Source organism: Antechinus flavipes, chromosome 4 (assembly GCF_016432865.1).
Source record: "Antechinus flavipes isolate AdamAnt ecotype Samford, QLD, Australia chromosome 4, AdamAnt_v2, whole genome shotgun sequence".
In the NCBI taxonomy this organism is placed as follows: domain Eukaryota; kingdom Metazoa; phylum Chordata; class Mammalia; order Dasyuromorphia; family Dasyuridae; genus Antechinus; species Antechinus flavipes.
The window spans coordinates 449,407,074-449,422,595 of NC_067401.1; the positions used below are offsets into that span (position 1 = coordinate 449,407,074).

The 15,522-nt window shown below is 35.4% G+C and overlaps 1 protein-coding gene across 4 annotated transcripts in view; it reads right to left on the reverse strand.

Annotated features, from left to right (window-relative positions):
• LOC127563099 (guanylate-binding protein 1-like) overlaps positions 1-14,974 on the reverse strand; it is a 40,939-nt gene extending 25,965 nt beyond the window's left edge. The window contains exons 1-3 of one of the 4 annotated variants that reach the window (XM_051999336.1): positions 14,837-14,974; positions 7,520-7,777; positions 1,336-1,518 (exon numbers count right to left, since the gene is read on the reverse strand). The gene's annotated coding sequence lies outside the window, so the exon portion shown is untranslated. Of the gene's footprint in view, positions 1-1,335; positions 1,519-7,519; positions 7,778-8,466; positions 8,681-12,551; positions 13,436-14,832 lie in introns of those variants that run through there. The other 3 variants (XM_051999337.1, XM_051999340.1, XM_051999338.1) reach the window with 3 other exon arrangements.
• Positions 14,975-15,522: the final 548 nt, after the last annotated feature.

Consider the following 15,522-nt stretch of genomic DNA (forward strand, 5'->3'; position numbering starts at 1 on the left):
AGGTATTTACTTATCTTAGATAAATGTACATTTTCCCTCTTGTTTCCCCTATCCTTTTTGCCATAATTAGCATTAAGTTCCTAATATAGTAAAGAGTGTCATTGGCTAGTATTTGTCTCTGGGTAGATTTGTCATCTAGAATGGGATCCTGCCAATGGGAGAAAAGGTAAGAGGGGAGTTGGAGCTTCTGTGCTAGGGTCTATATATCCTGTATTTTCAGTCTATGCTTTGCCCTCCATCTACTGATGATACTTTGTCTGTTGGGAGTTGCCCTTTCTTATGAGATTGTAATATATCATTGTTGCTTTTTACCTAGAGTGTCTTTGATTTTAATTTGGGTAAGGGTTGTTGTCCCCACACACCTTTAAATTATGGATTTTTAGTAATTTGGCAAAAGGTAGATTTATTTAGGAGAAGAGGTTACAGAGAAAATGAAGAGGTAAAATAGACACCAGAAGTGGGGTAAATATGAAATAGGGTTGGGAGAGCACATAGCAAGGAAAGAAGTTTTAACATTTGACAGTGGAAAAGACAAGTTCTCTAGTGAAACTCAGTTAACCAGGAGAAAGGATATATTCTATGCTCTTAACTGGCAGTAAGAATAATCCTATTCATGGAACTATGGAAAAAAGAAAAACAGGATAAAGAAACAGATTTAGGAAATTGATGAAGAAGATAAGATGTTCAGATTAATTGAGATCCCAGAAGTTATAGGAAAAAAAAACCCTGCACTATTTTCTATTTTAAAAAATGGATCAAATTTTATGAAATTTTTACTTCAGATCAGAAATCTAAAATTCAAATCTTGGAGGTAAATAATTATACATTTTAAGTAGCCAGGAAGCACAATGAATAGAGCATTGTGCCTGGAATCAGGAACACCCAAGTTCAAATTCTACCTTGGACACTTAATAGCTGTGTGGCCTTAAAAAAAATCACATACCTCCTTTTCTCTGAGGTTACTTATCTGTAAAATGAGGATAATAGCACTGTTTCTTGAGGTAGTTGTGAGGATCAAATGATATAAAATTTGTAATAGTGCTTTTGCAAACCTAAAAATGCTTTGTAAATGCTATAATTATTTCAAAAATAATAAAAATGAGTTTCAAGACAGAAAAGTAAATTATTTCTCAATTTAGTCTCAGCTCTTCCTCTAGCTAGCTCTGTGAACTTGGGGAAATTTCTCTACCATGAGCCTTGATTTTCTTATCTATAAATTCAGGGACTTCAACAAGATGATCGCTAAGTTCCCTCCTAACATTAAAAACTTGCAAATCTTTAAAAACATATGCTGTTTAAAAATTTATGAAATCAATTAAGTCACTGAACTTATACCTGGAATTTCAGAACAGCTTCTTCACACATTTATGTGAACGATTAATCTCAGCCTCCACCCTTGCAGGTACTTTCTTCATGTGGTGACTTTTTTTCTTTTGCTCCTACATCTGTTGATTCCTCCTTGCAATTCCTCCAGTTGCCTTTCAGCAGCCTCTGCAGCTTGAGATTTCATTTGCTCAGCTGCAAAGGAAGAAAAATCAAGGACACTTACTTTACAACAAAAGATCCAGTCAACTTCTCCCCCAGCCAACTTATAGCCATGTTTGTTATTGTATCTGCTTCATGGAACAGACTTTTTGCAGCCGTTAAATTTCATTCTTTACCAAGATCACCAGTGTTTATGTCCTCAGAGATGAACAAAATTTTGGAACTAGAAAAGATCCCTTGCTGGATTCTGACTGTCTCAGAGAAACTAAGTTGTTTTAAATGAAAATGTCTTAGGCTTTCCTGACTCCTTTACATGTTCCTTGCCAGCAATCTCATATTCTTTTGCTATGAGTACTTGATCTGTCTACTCAATTGTTTTAGCTACGTCTTCCTTGGAATTCAGGTATTCCTGCAGAATCTCCTCAGCCTGGAAATGGAAAGAAAGTGAATTAGAAAAAGGAATATAAAAAAATGTTGTTGGGATAAAAAGTCAAAAGTTGGCTTTTTATGGGACACTGGCGTTGGCAATGGGCTATTCCATTTGGCATTACTGTTGTTTACTTCAGGGCTTGGAAATGGTTCCTGAAGTTTCCCCTCTAATGCAATGATATACCTGTATCTCTTTCCTGGGCTGCTGGTTGTATTTTTATATGAACTCTTGCTTTTTCTGCAGAAAGAGACCATAACCCTCTGGTTGAGAAAAGGCCCCTTTGCTTCACTGCTTCATCCAGAGGCCTGAAAATATCCTGAAGCAAAGCTCTACACGGCTGTGCTGACTCGTTCAGGTTCAGGTTGCAAAGAGCATCCTACTTGGCTTCTAGCTGGCTCTTCAGAGCAATATAAAGGAAAAGAAATACAAAGAGTGCAGGGGAGAAAATACCAGGAAACTGCATTTCTAGAAATGAATTCTTTAAAACAATCTTGTCTCTCCCCCTTCCACCTATGTATGTTCACAGACGTTGCAAACAGGATCATACCCTGGCTCTAGATCTGTTTTTGCAGGATCCTCTGGCATATCTATCCTAAGAGAGCTTAAAGATTAGGGGAAGAGAGCAAATCAGGCTTGATCCTTTTCTCTTATTGTCTGCCTTAGAATACAATCCTCAATTCTTCAAACTCTTTGATGTGTAACTTTCAATTTTTCAAAATTAATAAATTTATTACAATATTAGTCAACCAGAATCTTTTTAGAAAATAGTTGCCATGTGACTTTTACTTAAAGGAGATTGCAAACTTTCAGGAGCTTTAAAGAGATTTGCAAAGAGACTTTCAGGGTCATGTGACTGACTGAAAACTATGATCTTAGACTCTTGTAAGCCATTGCTCACTTAGAAAGAGCCTTCTTTTCCCTTTCTGGGCCCACCCTCCTTTTCATGAAATAAATTTAAAAAAATAACAAAGTACTACCAATCCTTTCTGGAATTTCTGGTCCACATCTTTGAAAGAATACTTGATGAAAATTTCTTTTCTTTTCTTTTTTTTTTTTTAATAACTTTTTATTGACAGAACTCATGCCAAGGTAATTTTTTATAGCATTATCCCTTGCACTCACTTCTGTTCCGATTTTTCCCCTTCCTCCCTCCATCCCCTCCCCCAGATGGCAAGCAGTCCTTTACATGTTAAATAGGTTACAGTATATCCTAGATAAGATATATGTGTGCAGAATCGAACAGTTCTCTTGTTGCACAGGGAGAATTGGATTCAGAAGGTAGAAATAACCCAGGAAGAAAATAAAAAATGCAAGCAGTTTATATTCATTTCCCAGTGTTCTATCTCTGGGTGTAGCTGCTTCTGTCCATCCTTGATCAACTGAAACTGAATTAGCTCTCTTTATTGAAGAGATCCACTGCCATCAGAATACATCCTCAAACAGTATTGTTGTTGAGGTATATAATGATCTCCTCATTTTGCTCATTTCACTTAGCATCAGTTCACGTAAGTCTCGCCAGTCCTCTCTGTATTCATTTTGCTGGTCATTTCTTACAGAACAATAACATTCCATAACGTTCATATACCACAATTTACTCAACCATTCTCCAATTGATGGGCATCCACTCATTTTCCAGTTTCTAGCCACTACAAACAGGGCTGCCACAAACATTTTGGCACATACAGGTCCCTTTCCCTTCTTTAGTATCTCTTTGGGGTATAAGCCCAGTAGAAACACTGCTGGATCAAAGGGTATGCACAGTTTGATAACTTTTTGAGCATAGTTCCAAATTGCTCTCCAGAATGGCTGGATGTGTTCACAATTCCACCAACAATGTATCAGTGTCCCTGTTTTCCCACATCCCCTCCAACATTCCGCATTATCTTTCCCTGTCATTCTAGCCAATCTGACAGGTGTGTAGTGGTATCTCAGAGTTGTCTTAATTTGCATTTCTCTGATTAATAATGATTTGGAGCATATTTTCATATATCTATGAATATTCATTTGAGAATTGTCTGTTTATATCCTTTGACCATTTATCAATTGGAGAATGGCTTGATTTCTTATAAATTAGAGTCAATTCTCTACATATTTTGGAAATGAGGCCTTTATCAGAACCTTTGACTGTAAAAATGTTTTCCCAGTTTATTGTTTCCCTTCTAATCTTGTCTGCATTTGTTTTCTTTGTACAAAAACTTTTCAATTTGATATAATCAAATTTTTCTATGTTGTGGTCAATAGTGATCGGTAGTTCTTCTTTAGTCATAAATTCCTCCCTCTTCCACAGGTCTGAGAGGTAAACTATCCTATGCTCTTCCAATTTATTTATAATATCATTCTTTATGCCTAGGTCATGAACCCATATTGACCTTATCTTGGTGTACGGTGTTAAGTGTGGGTCAATGCCTAGTTTCTGCCGTACTAATTTCCAATTTTCCCAGCAATTTTTGTCAAACAGTGGGTTCCTATCCCAAAAACTGGGGTCTTTGGGTTTGTCAAACATTAGATTATTAAAGTTATTGGCTGTTTTGTCCTTTGAACCTAACCTATTCCATTGATCAACTAGTCTATTTCTTAGCCAATACCAGATGGTTTTAGTAACTGCTGCTTTATAATGTAATTTTAGATCTGGTACAGCTAGGCCACCTTCATTTGATTTTTTTTTTCATTAATTCCCTTGAAATTCTTGACCTTTTGTTTTTCCATATGAACTTGGTTGTTATTTTTTCTAGGTCATCAAAATAGTTTTTTGGGAGTCTGATTGGTATAGCGCTAAATAAATAGATTAATTTAGGTAGTATTGTCATCTTTATTATATTTGCTCATCCAATCCAAGAGCATTTAATATTTTTCCAGTTGGTTAGATCAGACTTAATTTGTGTGGAAAGTGTTTTGTAGTTTTGCTCATAAAGTTTCTGATTTTCCTTTGGCAGATAGATACTTAAATATTTTATACAATCAGTAGTTATTTTAAATTGAATTTCTCTTTGTAACTCTAACTGTTGGGTTTTGTTAGTGATATATAAGAATGCTGATGACTTATGTGGGTTTATTTTGTATCCTGCAACTTTGCTAAAAGTGTGGATTGTTTCTAATAACTTTTTAGTAGTCTCTGGGGTTCTCTAAGTATACCATCATATCATCAGCAAAGAGTGATAATTTGGTGTCCTCATTGCCTATTCTTATTCCTTTAATCTCTTTCTCAACTCTTATTGCCAAAGCTAGCATTTCTAATACAATATTAAATAGTAATGGTGATAGTGGGCAACCTTGTTTCACTCCTGATCTTATTGGGAATGGTTGCAGTTTGTCCCCGTTACATACGTTACATAAGCAGTTGCTTACTGCTGGTTTTAAATAGATGCTACTGATTATTTTAAGGAAAAGTCCATTTATTCCTATACTCTCAAGAGTTTTTAATAGGAATGGATGTTGGATTTTATCAAATGCTTTTTCTGCATCTATTGAGATGATCATATGGTTTTTGTTAATTTGGTTATTAATATGGCCAATTATACTGATAGTTTTCCTAATATTGAACCAGCCCTGCATTCCTGTATAAATCCTACTTGATCGTGGTGTATTATCCTGGAAATGATTTTCTGTAGTCTTTTTGCTAATATTTTATTTAAGATTTTAGCATCAATATTCATTAGGGAGATTGGTCTATAATTTTCTTTCTCTGTTTTTAACCTACCTGGTTTAGGTATCAGTACCATGTCTGTGTCATAAAAGGAATTTGGTAGGACTCCTTCATTCCCTATTTTTTCAAATAGTTTATAAAGCATTGGGGCTAATTGTTCTTTGAATGTTTGGTAGAATTCACATGTAAATCCATCTGGTCCCGGGGATTTTTTTTTTAGGGAGTTGATTAATAGCTTGTTCTACTTCTTTTTCTGAAATGGGACTATTTAAGCTATTTACTTCCTCCTCTGATAATCTGGGAAGCCTATATTTTTGGAGGTAGTCATCCATTTCACTTATTCATCCATTTATTGGCATAAAGTTGGGCAAAATAACCCCTTATTATTTCTTTAATTTCCTCTTCATTGGTGGAAAGTTCTCTCTTTTCATTTTTAAGACTACTAATTTGATTTCCTCCTCTCCTTTTTCTAATCAGATTTACCAAAGATTTATCAATTTTATTGGTTTTTTCATGAAACCAACTCTTAGTTTTATTTATTAGTTCAATAGTTTTTTTTTTTTACTTTCTGTATTATTAATTTCTCCTTTTAATTTTAGAATTTCAAGTTTAGTAATTGATTGGGGGTTTTTAATTTGGTCTTTTTCTAGCTTTTTAAGTTGCAAGTCCAATTCATTGATCTTCTCTTTCTCTATTTTATTCAAGTAAGCCTCTAAAGATATAAAATTTCCCCTTATTACTACTTTGGCTGCATCCCATAAATTTTGGTATGATGTCTCACCATTGTCATTATCTTGAGTGAAATTATTAATTGTGTCTATAATTTGCTGTTTCATCCAATCATTCTTTAAGATGAGATTATTTAGCTTCCAATTACTTTTTGGTCTATTTACACCTAACTTTTTGTTGAATGTAGTTTTTATTGCATTGTGATCTAAAAAGAAAACATTACTATTTCTGCCTTTCTGCATTTAATTTTGAGGTCTTTATGTCCTAATATATATGGTCAATTCCATGAACTGCTAAAAAGAAAGTATACTCCTTTCTGTCACCATTCAGTTTTCTCCAGAGATCTATCATACCTAATTTTTCTAATATTCGATTTACCTCTTTAATTTCTTTCTTATTTGTTTTGTGATTTGATTTATCTAAATCTGAGAGTGCAAGGTTGAGATCTCCCACTATTACAGTTTTGCTGTCTATTTCTTCTCGCAACTCTCTTAACTTCTGCTTTAGGAAGTTAGATATTATATCACTTGGTGCATATATGTTTAATACTGATATTGCTTCATTGTCTACAGTACCCTTTAGCAAGATATAGTTTCCTTCCTTATCTCTTTTAATTAGATCAATTTTTGCGTTTGTTTGATCTGAGATAAGGATGGCTACCCCTGCTTTTTTTACTTCATCTGAAGCATAATGGATTCTGCTCTAGCCTTTTACCTTTACTCTGTATGTATCTCCCTGTTTTAAATGTGTTTCCTGTAAACAACATATTATATAGGGTTCTGACTTTTGATCCAGTCTGCTATCCATCTCCTTTATGGGAGAGTTCATCCCATTCACATTTACGGTTAAAATTACTAATTCTGTATTTCCTGCCATCCTAATATCCCCAGATTATACTTTTCTTTTTCTTGCCCTCCTTCCCTTCTTCCCTAGTATTAAATTTATTGGTCCCACTTGTGTCATACAACTCTCTCTCTTTAGCATCCCTCCCTTCTCCCTTTGAATCCCTTCCCCTTTCTTGTACCCTTCCCTTATTACTCTTTTTCCTTTTCCCTTTTCCTCTCCAACTTTTTAATGAAGTAAGAGAAGAATCTCTGTAAAACATATATGTCAATTATTTCCTCTTTGAGCCAGCTCTGATGAGAGTAGGATTCACACAATGTTCCTCCCCCTCTCTAAGTTCCTCTCTAAGTTTTTCATGAAATAAATTTTAAAAAATAACAAAGTACTACCAATTCTTTCTGGAATTTCTGGTCCATATCTTTGAAAGAATACTTGATGAAAATTTCAATGGCTTCTTTCTAACAGGTTGCATGTCTATCCAACAACTCCTGGAGGGTTCTATGGTGAAGTGGACCATTTTTTTCATTGTCTCTTCATACTGTGGCTGAGTTCTCTATTTGAGCCAGTGCCAGGACTGCGTTTTCCATACAGGGCATATCTCTACTGGTGATGGCCTCAAATGTAGGTCAGGACCAGGTTCTCTAGACCTTTGGAGAAAACAAAACATAAGATGTCAGAATGTATCATGGTAAATAATGGGTATGTTCACTTGACTTTTCATTCTATCTTAATTATTGCACCATTGGGGAAGTATTGGACATAGAATCTTGAATCAAATGAACTCTTTCCAAATCTAAAATTTTATGATTCTATAAAACTTTCAGTAAACTTTTTGATATGGGTGCAAGAAGTAGCCAAAATGATAATAATGAGAAGCAATGGATAGGACTACCTATAAAGTTCTTTTGGCAATTAGTAATGATGATAGTAATAATAATAATAGCATGTATGTAGTGCTTTAAGTTTTGCAAAGCATTCTACATATTTTATTTGATCTTCAAAATAACCTGGTGATGTAGATGCTTTTATTATCTGCATTTTACATGAGAGATGAAAGTTATATGACTTGCATAGGGTCACCCAGGTAGTAAGTGTCTACAACAGAATTTGAACTCCATTTTTCTTGACTCCAAGTCCAGTGCTCTTACCACTGTACCAACTAGATACCCAACATTTGATAAATGTGACACATATGATTGGTCTAATGCCAACAGAATACGTTAGGTATCAATGACTATCTTTCAGTGTGCTTCTTTTTTACACCTCCTCTTCTTTTCCTTTAAAAACTGCAGAAGAAAAGTCTTGTAAGGACAAATAATAAAGAAAAAGTACTCACAGGGCCAAATGATTGTGATACTTCCTTGGACAGTTTTTACTTAGGAATGTTGGAAGATATAGGAACGGAAGTTTTCAGTTTGTTCAACAAAGGCAGCCTCTAGTTTACTGTCATGAAGTTTCTTAAGCTGGGCAAACTTCTTCCCATGGGTAAGTTGTTCAAAGATAAAGCATTTCTTTCTTTTTCTTTTTTCTTTTCTTTTCTTTTCTTTTCTTTCTTTTTTTCTTTCTTTCTTTTTTTTTTTTAATAATTATTACTTTTTATTGACAGAACCCATGGCTGGGTAATTTTTTACAATATTATCCCTTGCACTCACTTCTGTTCCGATTTTTCCCCTCCCTCCCTCCACCCCCTCCCCCAGATGGCAAACAGTCCTATACATGTTAATTTTGGCACAGTATATCCTAGATACAATATATGTGTGCAGAACTGAACAATTCTCTTGTTGCACAGGAAGAATTGAATTCAGAAGGTATAAATAACCCGGGAAGAAAAACAAAAATGCAAGTAGTTTACATTCATTTCCCAGTGTTCTTTCTTTGGGTGTAGCTGCTTCTGTCCATAATTGATCAATTGAAACTGAGTTAGATCTCTTTGTCAAAGAAATCTACTTCCATCAGAATACATCTTCATACAGTATTGTTGTTGAAGTATATAATGATCTCCTGGTTCTGCTCATTTCACTTAACATCAGTTCATGTAAGTCTCTCCAAACCTCTCTGTATTCATCCTGCTGGTCATTTCTTACAGAACAATAATATTCCAAAACATTCATATCCCACAATTTACCCAATCATTCTCCAATTGATGGGCATCCATTCAGTTTCTAGCCACTACAAACAGGGCTGCCACAAACATTTTGGCACATATAGATCCCTTTCCTTCTTTAGTATCTCTTTGGGGTATAAGTCCAATAGTAGCACTGCTGGATCAAAGGGTATGCACAGTTTGATAACTTTTTGGGCATAATTACAGATTGCTCTCCAGAATGGTTGGATTCGTTCACAGCTCCACTAACAATGCATCAGTGTCCCAGTTTTCCCGCATCCCCTCCAACATTCATCATTATTTTTTCCTGTCATCTTAGCCAATCTGATAGGTGTGTAGTGGTATCTCAGAGTTGTCTCAATTTGCATTTCTCTGATCAATAGTGATTTGGAACACTCTTTCATATGAGTAGAAATACTTTCAATTTCATCATCTGAAAATGGTCTGTTCATATCCTTTGACCCTTTATCAATTGGAGAATGGCTTGATTTCTTATAAATTAGAGTCAATTCTCTATATGTTTTGGAAATGAGGCCTTTATCAGAACCTTTAACTGTGAAGATGTTTTCCCAGTTTGTTGCTTCCCTTCTAATTTTGTTTGCATTAGTTTTGTTTGTAAAAAGATAAAACATCTCTTTTTGGGAAAAAATTGGTGGATATACAGTTGGGGTAGATTGAGCATGTGTATTTCATCACTGGTACCTTGAAGGAAGGGCAGAGTTAGCACATTAAAGTCCAGTTTTAAGCAATTTCCTGACATTTTGTCTCTTCTCAGTTCTTTCATCCAGGACATTCTTAGTACTGGGAGTGGGAAAAGTTGTGGATGATTAAACAGAGAGACTAAGGAGAAAAACTTCTTTTAGGGCTGGATAATCATGTAGATTCCAACTAAGCACTGAATGACCTACTCTTGTCTAAATAGCCAACTAGATAACTAATTAACTAGATAAATATAAATTCAGACAGAAAATCATGGTTTTACAGAAGGTGGCTCTGTCCTCTTGTCCCCAGATATTAGTCAATCTTCAATTTGAGATCTTAATTTGAATTTTAGTGCCTTCTCCTGGTACTCATCAGAGCTGATGGGCTGTCCAATGATTCTGAGCTCTAAGATGAAATCATGTACAGTCCACACAAAGTCTGGAAAAAAGTTTACAGAATTAGTTGTGTCTTCCTCTTCTGCTGTTTCAATGGAGGATGTGATTCTGATTAGCTTTGTCAGCTCTGCCACATAGCTGAATTGTGAATTAAGGAAAAGTAGTAAGAAAAGAGAAAGAACTCATCTTCACTTCATTAAGATCCTCTTTCATTTCCTTCAAATAATTTATTTCCTACTTGATCCTGAAACAACAAGTTTCAGGTTTTAACTTGGCCCCTAAGTCATCTTGCTAGGTATAAAATTTTAGGGAGTTGCTCAAAAATAGCTTTCTCGTGTCCCTGGAAATGTCATTATTGGATTTATTTTGCTCCCAATAGGGACTTCATTTCTCTATAAGCATTCAGTTTAGCAGAATTTTTTGAATCTTAAAAATAAATGCAAAAGACTTGTACCTAAGTCCCAAACAGTCAAGAAAGCCATGATCTATTCTCTTCCATCACTTTGGGCAAAAAACTCAGCTTGGCCAGAGAATCGATCTCCTACTTTGTCTCTTGTATTTTAAGGATGATAGTGATCCAATCAGTTATCTCCTTTTGATGGGCCCACTTTATTGGTGATAAAGAACTCGGTTCACTGGGGAACCAACCTTATTATCCCATCACTTGCATAGTTTTTGTTACTCATGCTACTAGAAAAGGGGGAGAACTCCAGGTCATCTTTTTGGGGCCTATGATTCTCTGCAGTGTCAGTCAGTCTGTATACGCAGCTTCATTGTAGGTGGACAGAACAACTAGAACTAAAGGCAGGAAAAACTGAGTTCACACCCTATCTCAAACATTTAGTAGCTGTGTGGCTCTAGGTAAATCACTTAACCTCATCCTCAGTTTCCTAATTAATAGCATTTACCTTACAGGGCTATTGTGAAGATTAAAAGAAGTATTTGTAAAGTTCTTATTTGGTACAAACACTTAGTTTAGACTAGACACTTAATAACAGGTGCTTGTTTCCTTCTTTTCCCTTAGCATAGGCAAGGCCTATGACTTGGCACTTAATTATCATGAATTTGTGCTTCTTCATCACTCCTCAGTACAAATGATTTCTGAATTTCTCTCTTTGTGTCAGGGGAAGGTCTGTGCTTCCACAGCCATTTTGGGTTTCTATTTGATTCAGGCACTTTAATGCATGGGACACTCTGGAGTAGCTTTGTGGATGTTCAAATCTCTTTTCCCAATTCCAGCACTCCTTTCAATGTCTTTCTTCTCTGTCTCCTTTAAAGACAAAGTTCAGGGGCTATAACATTTCCTTAGGGGTCAACTCTTTGTTCCAAATCTTGTTGCATGAACAAGATCCTCTATCTGTACTCCAAGCAATTTTTCTGGCTGTCCCCCATGTTTGAAATGCTTCCCCTGGCTTTCTGGGGTTCCATTTCCTGGCTTCCATTAAGCCCTATCTTCTTCAGAAAGATTTTCCTCACCCTTCTTAATTCTAGTATCTTCTTTTTGATAATTATTTCCGTTCTGCATATTGTTTGCTCTTATGGATTTGCTTGTTTGCCATTTTTTTCTCCATTAGATTATGAACTCCTTGAAGGCAGGGGTTATCTTTTATCTCTTTTTGTATTCACAGCACTTAGCACAGGGACTGTTTGCTATACAGTAGGTGCATAATTTTTCTTATTTAATATCGATTAATTGATAGGTACTCTTCAATCCTGCCTAACTTGGAAACCATGAACTTGAACTAGGGCCTTCCCACTCCGACCAGGAGACTCCAGGACAAGGAAAATTAATACTTTGTCCTGGAGCTAGCAGAGAGGGAGGGGGAGATTATTCTTCCTGACCATATCTTGGTATTATTATCATTAAAAAATAGAATTGATCAAATGGAAAAAAATCCACTGAAAAAACAACTCCTTTAAAAATATAATTGGCCAAAAGGAAAAGGAGGTACAAAAACTAACTGAAGAAAACAATTCCTTAAAAATTAGAACTGAGCAAGTAGAAGCTAATGACTCAGACATCTAGAATCAAATAAAATTTTAAAAATGAAAAAAAAAGAAATGTAAGATACCTTATTGGAAAAATAATTGACTTGGAAAATAGATCCAGGAGAGATAATTTAAAAAAAAATTATTTGACTACCTGAAAGCCATGATTATTTAAAAAAAAAAAAAAAAGCTTGGAGAACATCTGTCAAGAAATTATCAAGATAAACTGACCTGATATCCTACAACCAGAGGGTAAAACAATAGCTGAAAGAATCCACCAATCACCTCCTGAATGGGATCTCAAAGTGAAAACTCCAAGAATATTGTAGTCAATTTCTAGAGCTATCAGATCAAGGAGAAAACACTGCAAGCAACCAGAAAGAAACAATTTGAATATCAAGGAGACATAGTCGGAATTACACAGAATTTACCAGCATCTACATTAAATGAATGCATGGCTTGGAATATGATATTGTGGAAAGACAAAGGAACTTGCTTGAATTACAACCAGGAATCAACTACCTAGCAAAACTGTATATAATTTTTCAGCGAAAAAGATACATTCAGTGAAATAAGAGACTTTCAAACTTTTCCTGAAAAGATCAGAGCTGAACAGAAAACCTGATCTTTAAATACAAGACTCAAGAGAAGCATAAAAAAGGAAATAGAAAAGGAAAAAAAAAAAACAAAATTGTTTTTATCCCTATACAAAAGGTGACATTTGCAACTTTTAAAAACAGTATCTCTATTAGGGCTATTGGGAGTATACCTTAGATAGAGTATGTGATTATAAGTTAACTTTGATATGATAATAAAAAAAATTTATTAAGAGGTAATAAAAAGGAGAAAAGGGGGAGACATGATAGGATAAACTATATCGTATGAAGAGGCATGAGAAACATTGCAGTAGAGGGAAAGAAGTGTTTGGGACAAATAGACCTACCAAAATTGACTACTACAGAGATCACTCATAGAAAGCAGAATTATTTATTAGAATCTCAAGAAGCGGACCCCATCCTGGTCTGCGAGCAAAATTTCACAGCAGGATAGGGCCAGAGCCTTGAAAATGCTTACAGCTTTTATACATTTCAGACAAAGAACCTCCAAAATCTCACCCTCTATATAGGTCACATAAATCTACTGTTCCCCTAGTTGGTCAGTGGAATGTAGTAGACAAGATGATATACAGCTTCTTCAACCACGTAGTCTAGGCCTTATCTAAAATCACGTGACTCTGGAGAAGCCGAAACTGAGGCCTATAAGGCTTGATCTACTTTAGAGTTTATAAGTTCTTCATCTTTTCCCACACATAAGGAAGGACTTAATGAAAAAATTGCAAAGGACAATAGCCTAGCCATAGCACAGCTAAAACTGTATTATAAAGTGGTCATTAGTATCATGAGATACTCATAAGTTGGAGAATGGCTGAATAAGCTATGATACATGAATGTTATGCAATATTATTGTTCTATAAGAAACAATCAGCATGATTATTTCAGAGAGGCCTGAAGAGATTTACAGGAACTGATGCTAAGTGAAATGAGCAGAACCCAGGTGATCACTGTAAATGGCAACAACAAGATTATATGATGATCAATTCTGATGGATAAGGCTCTTTTCAACAATGAGGTGATTCAAAATTCCAGTGTTTTTGTAATGAAGGGAGCCATTTGCAGGGAGAGAGAAGACTGTGGGAACTAAGTGTGAATCACAACATAGTATTTTTACTAATTTGTTGTTGTTTGCTTGAATTTTGTTTTCTTTCTCTCTTTTTTGATCTGATTTTTCTTGTGCAGTATGATAATTGTGGGAATGTGTATAGAAGAACTGTATATGTTTAATATATATTGGATTACTTGCCATCTGGGCGAGAGGGAGGAGGTTAGGAGGAGAAAAATTTGGAACACAAGGTTTTGCAAGGGTCAATGTTGAAAAAATTATCCATGTATATATTTTGAAAATAGAAAGCTTTAAATAGAAAGCTTTAATAAAAAATGCAGAGGCAGAGACAGAGACACACACACAGAGAAAGACCCAGAGAGAGATACACACAGAGAGAAGGAGGAAGTGGCACAAGTAAAGGAGGCCAGTAAAATACTTGGGGAGGAGATAAAAGAGGTAGGTATAGGTACCTTTAGATAGATGAAAAAAGAATTGATTTTCTTTCAGTAAGGATTGAAAAAAAAAAAAACTAGAGCTCTTTTGGAATGGGAGAAATCTCCCATTTATTTTTTTAAATAGAAAATATTTTGTTTTTCCAAATATATGCAAAGATAGTTTTCACCATTGACCTTTGCAAAACCTTGAGTTCCACATTTTGCTCTCTCTTTCTCTGCCTCTTCTAGATAGTAAGCAATCCGGTATAGGTTAAATATGTGAAAATCTTTTAAACATGAAATCCCCCATTTAAAAGGAACCAATGACTATCCCTAATTTTTTCTGTTATGCCCTCAAAATGCCAATCCAAAATGCACACCTTGCAAGCAATTCTTATTAATGTCTAGTTACTTACTTACTCAGTAAAGAAGTTGACTTTCTTTTCCTTTTCAGCGTCTTCTTTCTTGTATAAAAGGTTTCGTTTTGTTTTTCAGTAGTTGGACTTATGAAGCCAAATGGAAATTCTCAGGGCTTAGGAGCTCAGGCACACTGACATAAAATATGGGAAAGAACATCCAAACACAGTTTTTATTTACTTTTAGAAGGTTTTGAGTTGCTATGATTCTGAGTGTGTTTTCCTTATTGGGAAATCATTTCAACCAATGGCAGGCATAATTAAAGGAAACTGTCCTTTGTCTCCACCCAGATGCCTCCTCTCACTGCTTTAGCTGACTTTCTTTGGACTAAACAGAGAACATAATTCATATGAGTGCAAAGCCTCGATGTAAACAGAATTTCTCTGTGATTGCCTGAAAGAGACACTGTAGGCTAGATTTGACACTGTCAGATCTAATGACCCTTTCCTTAACTCGCCATTTGTCACTGTTAATCAGCTTGTTCTCCTAGCTACCCTTCCTTTGTTGTTTTTCTTATTCTGCTCTCTCTTGGTTCTTCTCCTATCTGTCAGACAATTCCTGAGTATTTTGTGTATGGCATCTTTCATTTCATTTCTAACTAGGGTATATCCCAGATCTCTGACTTAGGCTTTCCTCTTTCCTGTTGCCCTCTCCTGTCCTGTCCAGTAATGTCTGGTTCCATCCTCTCC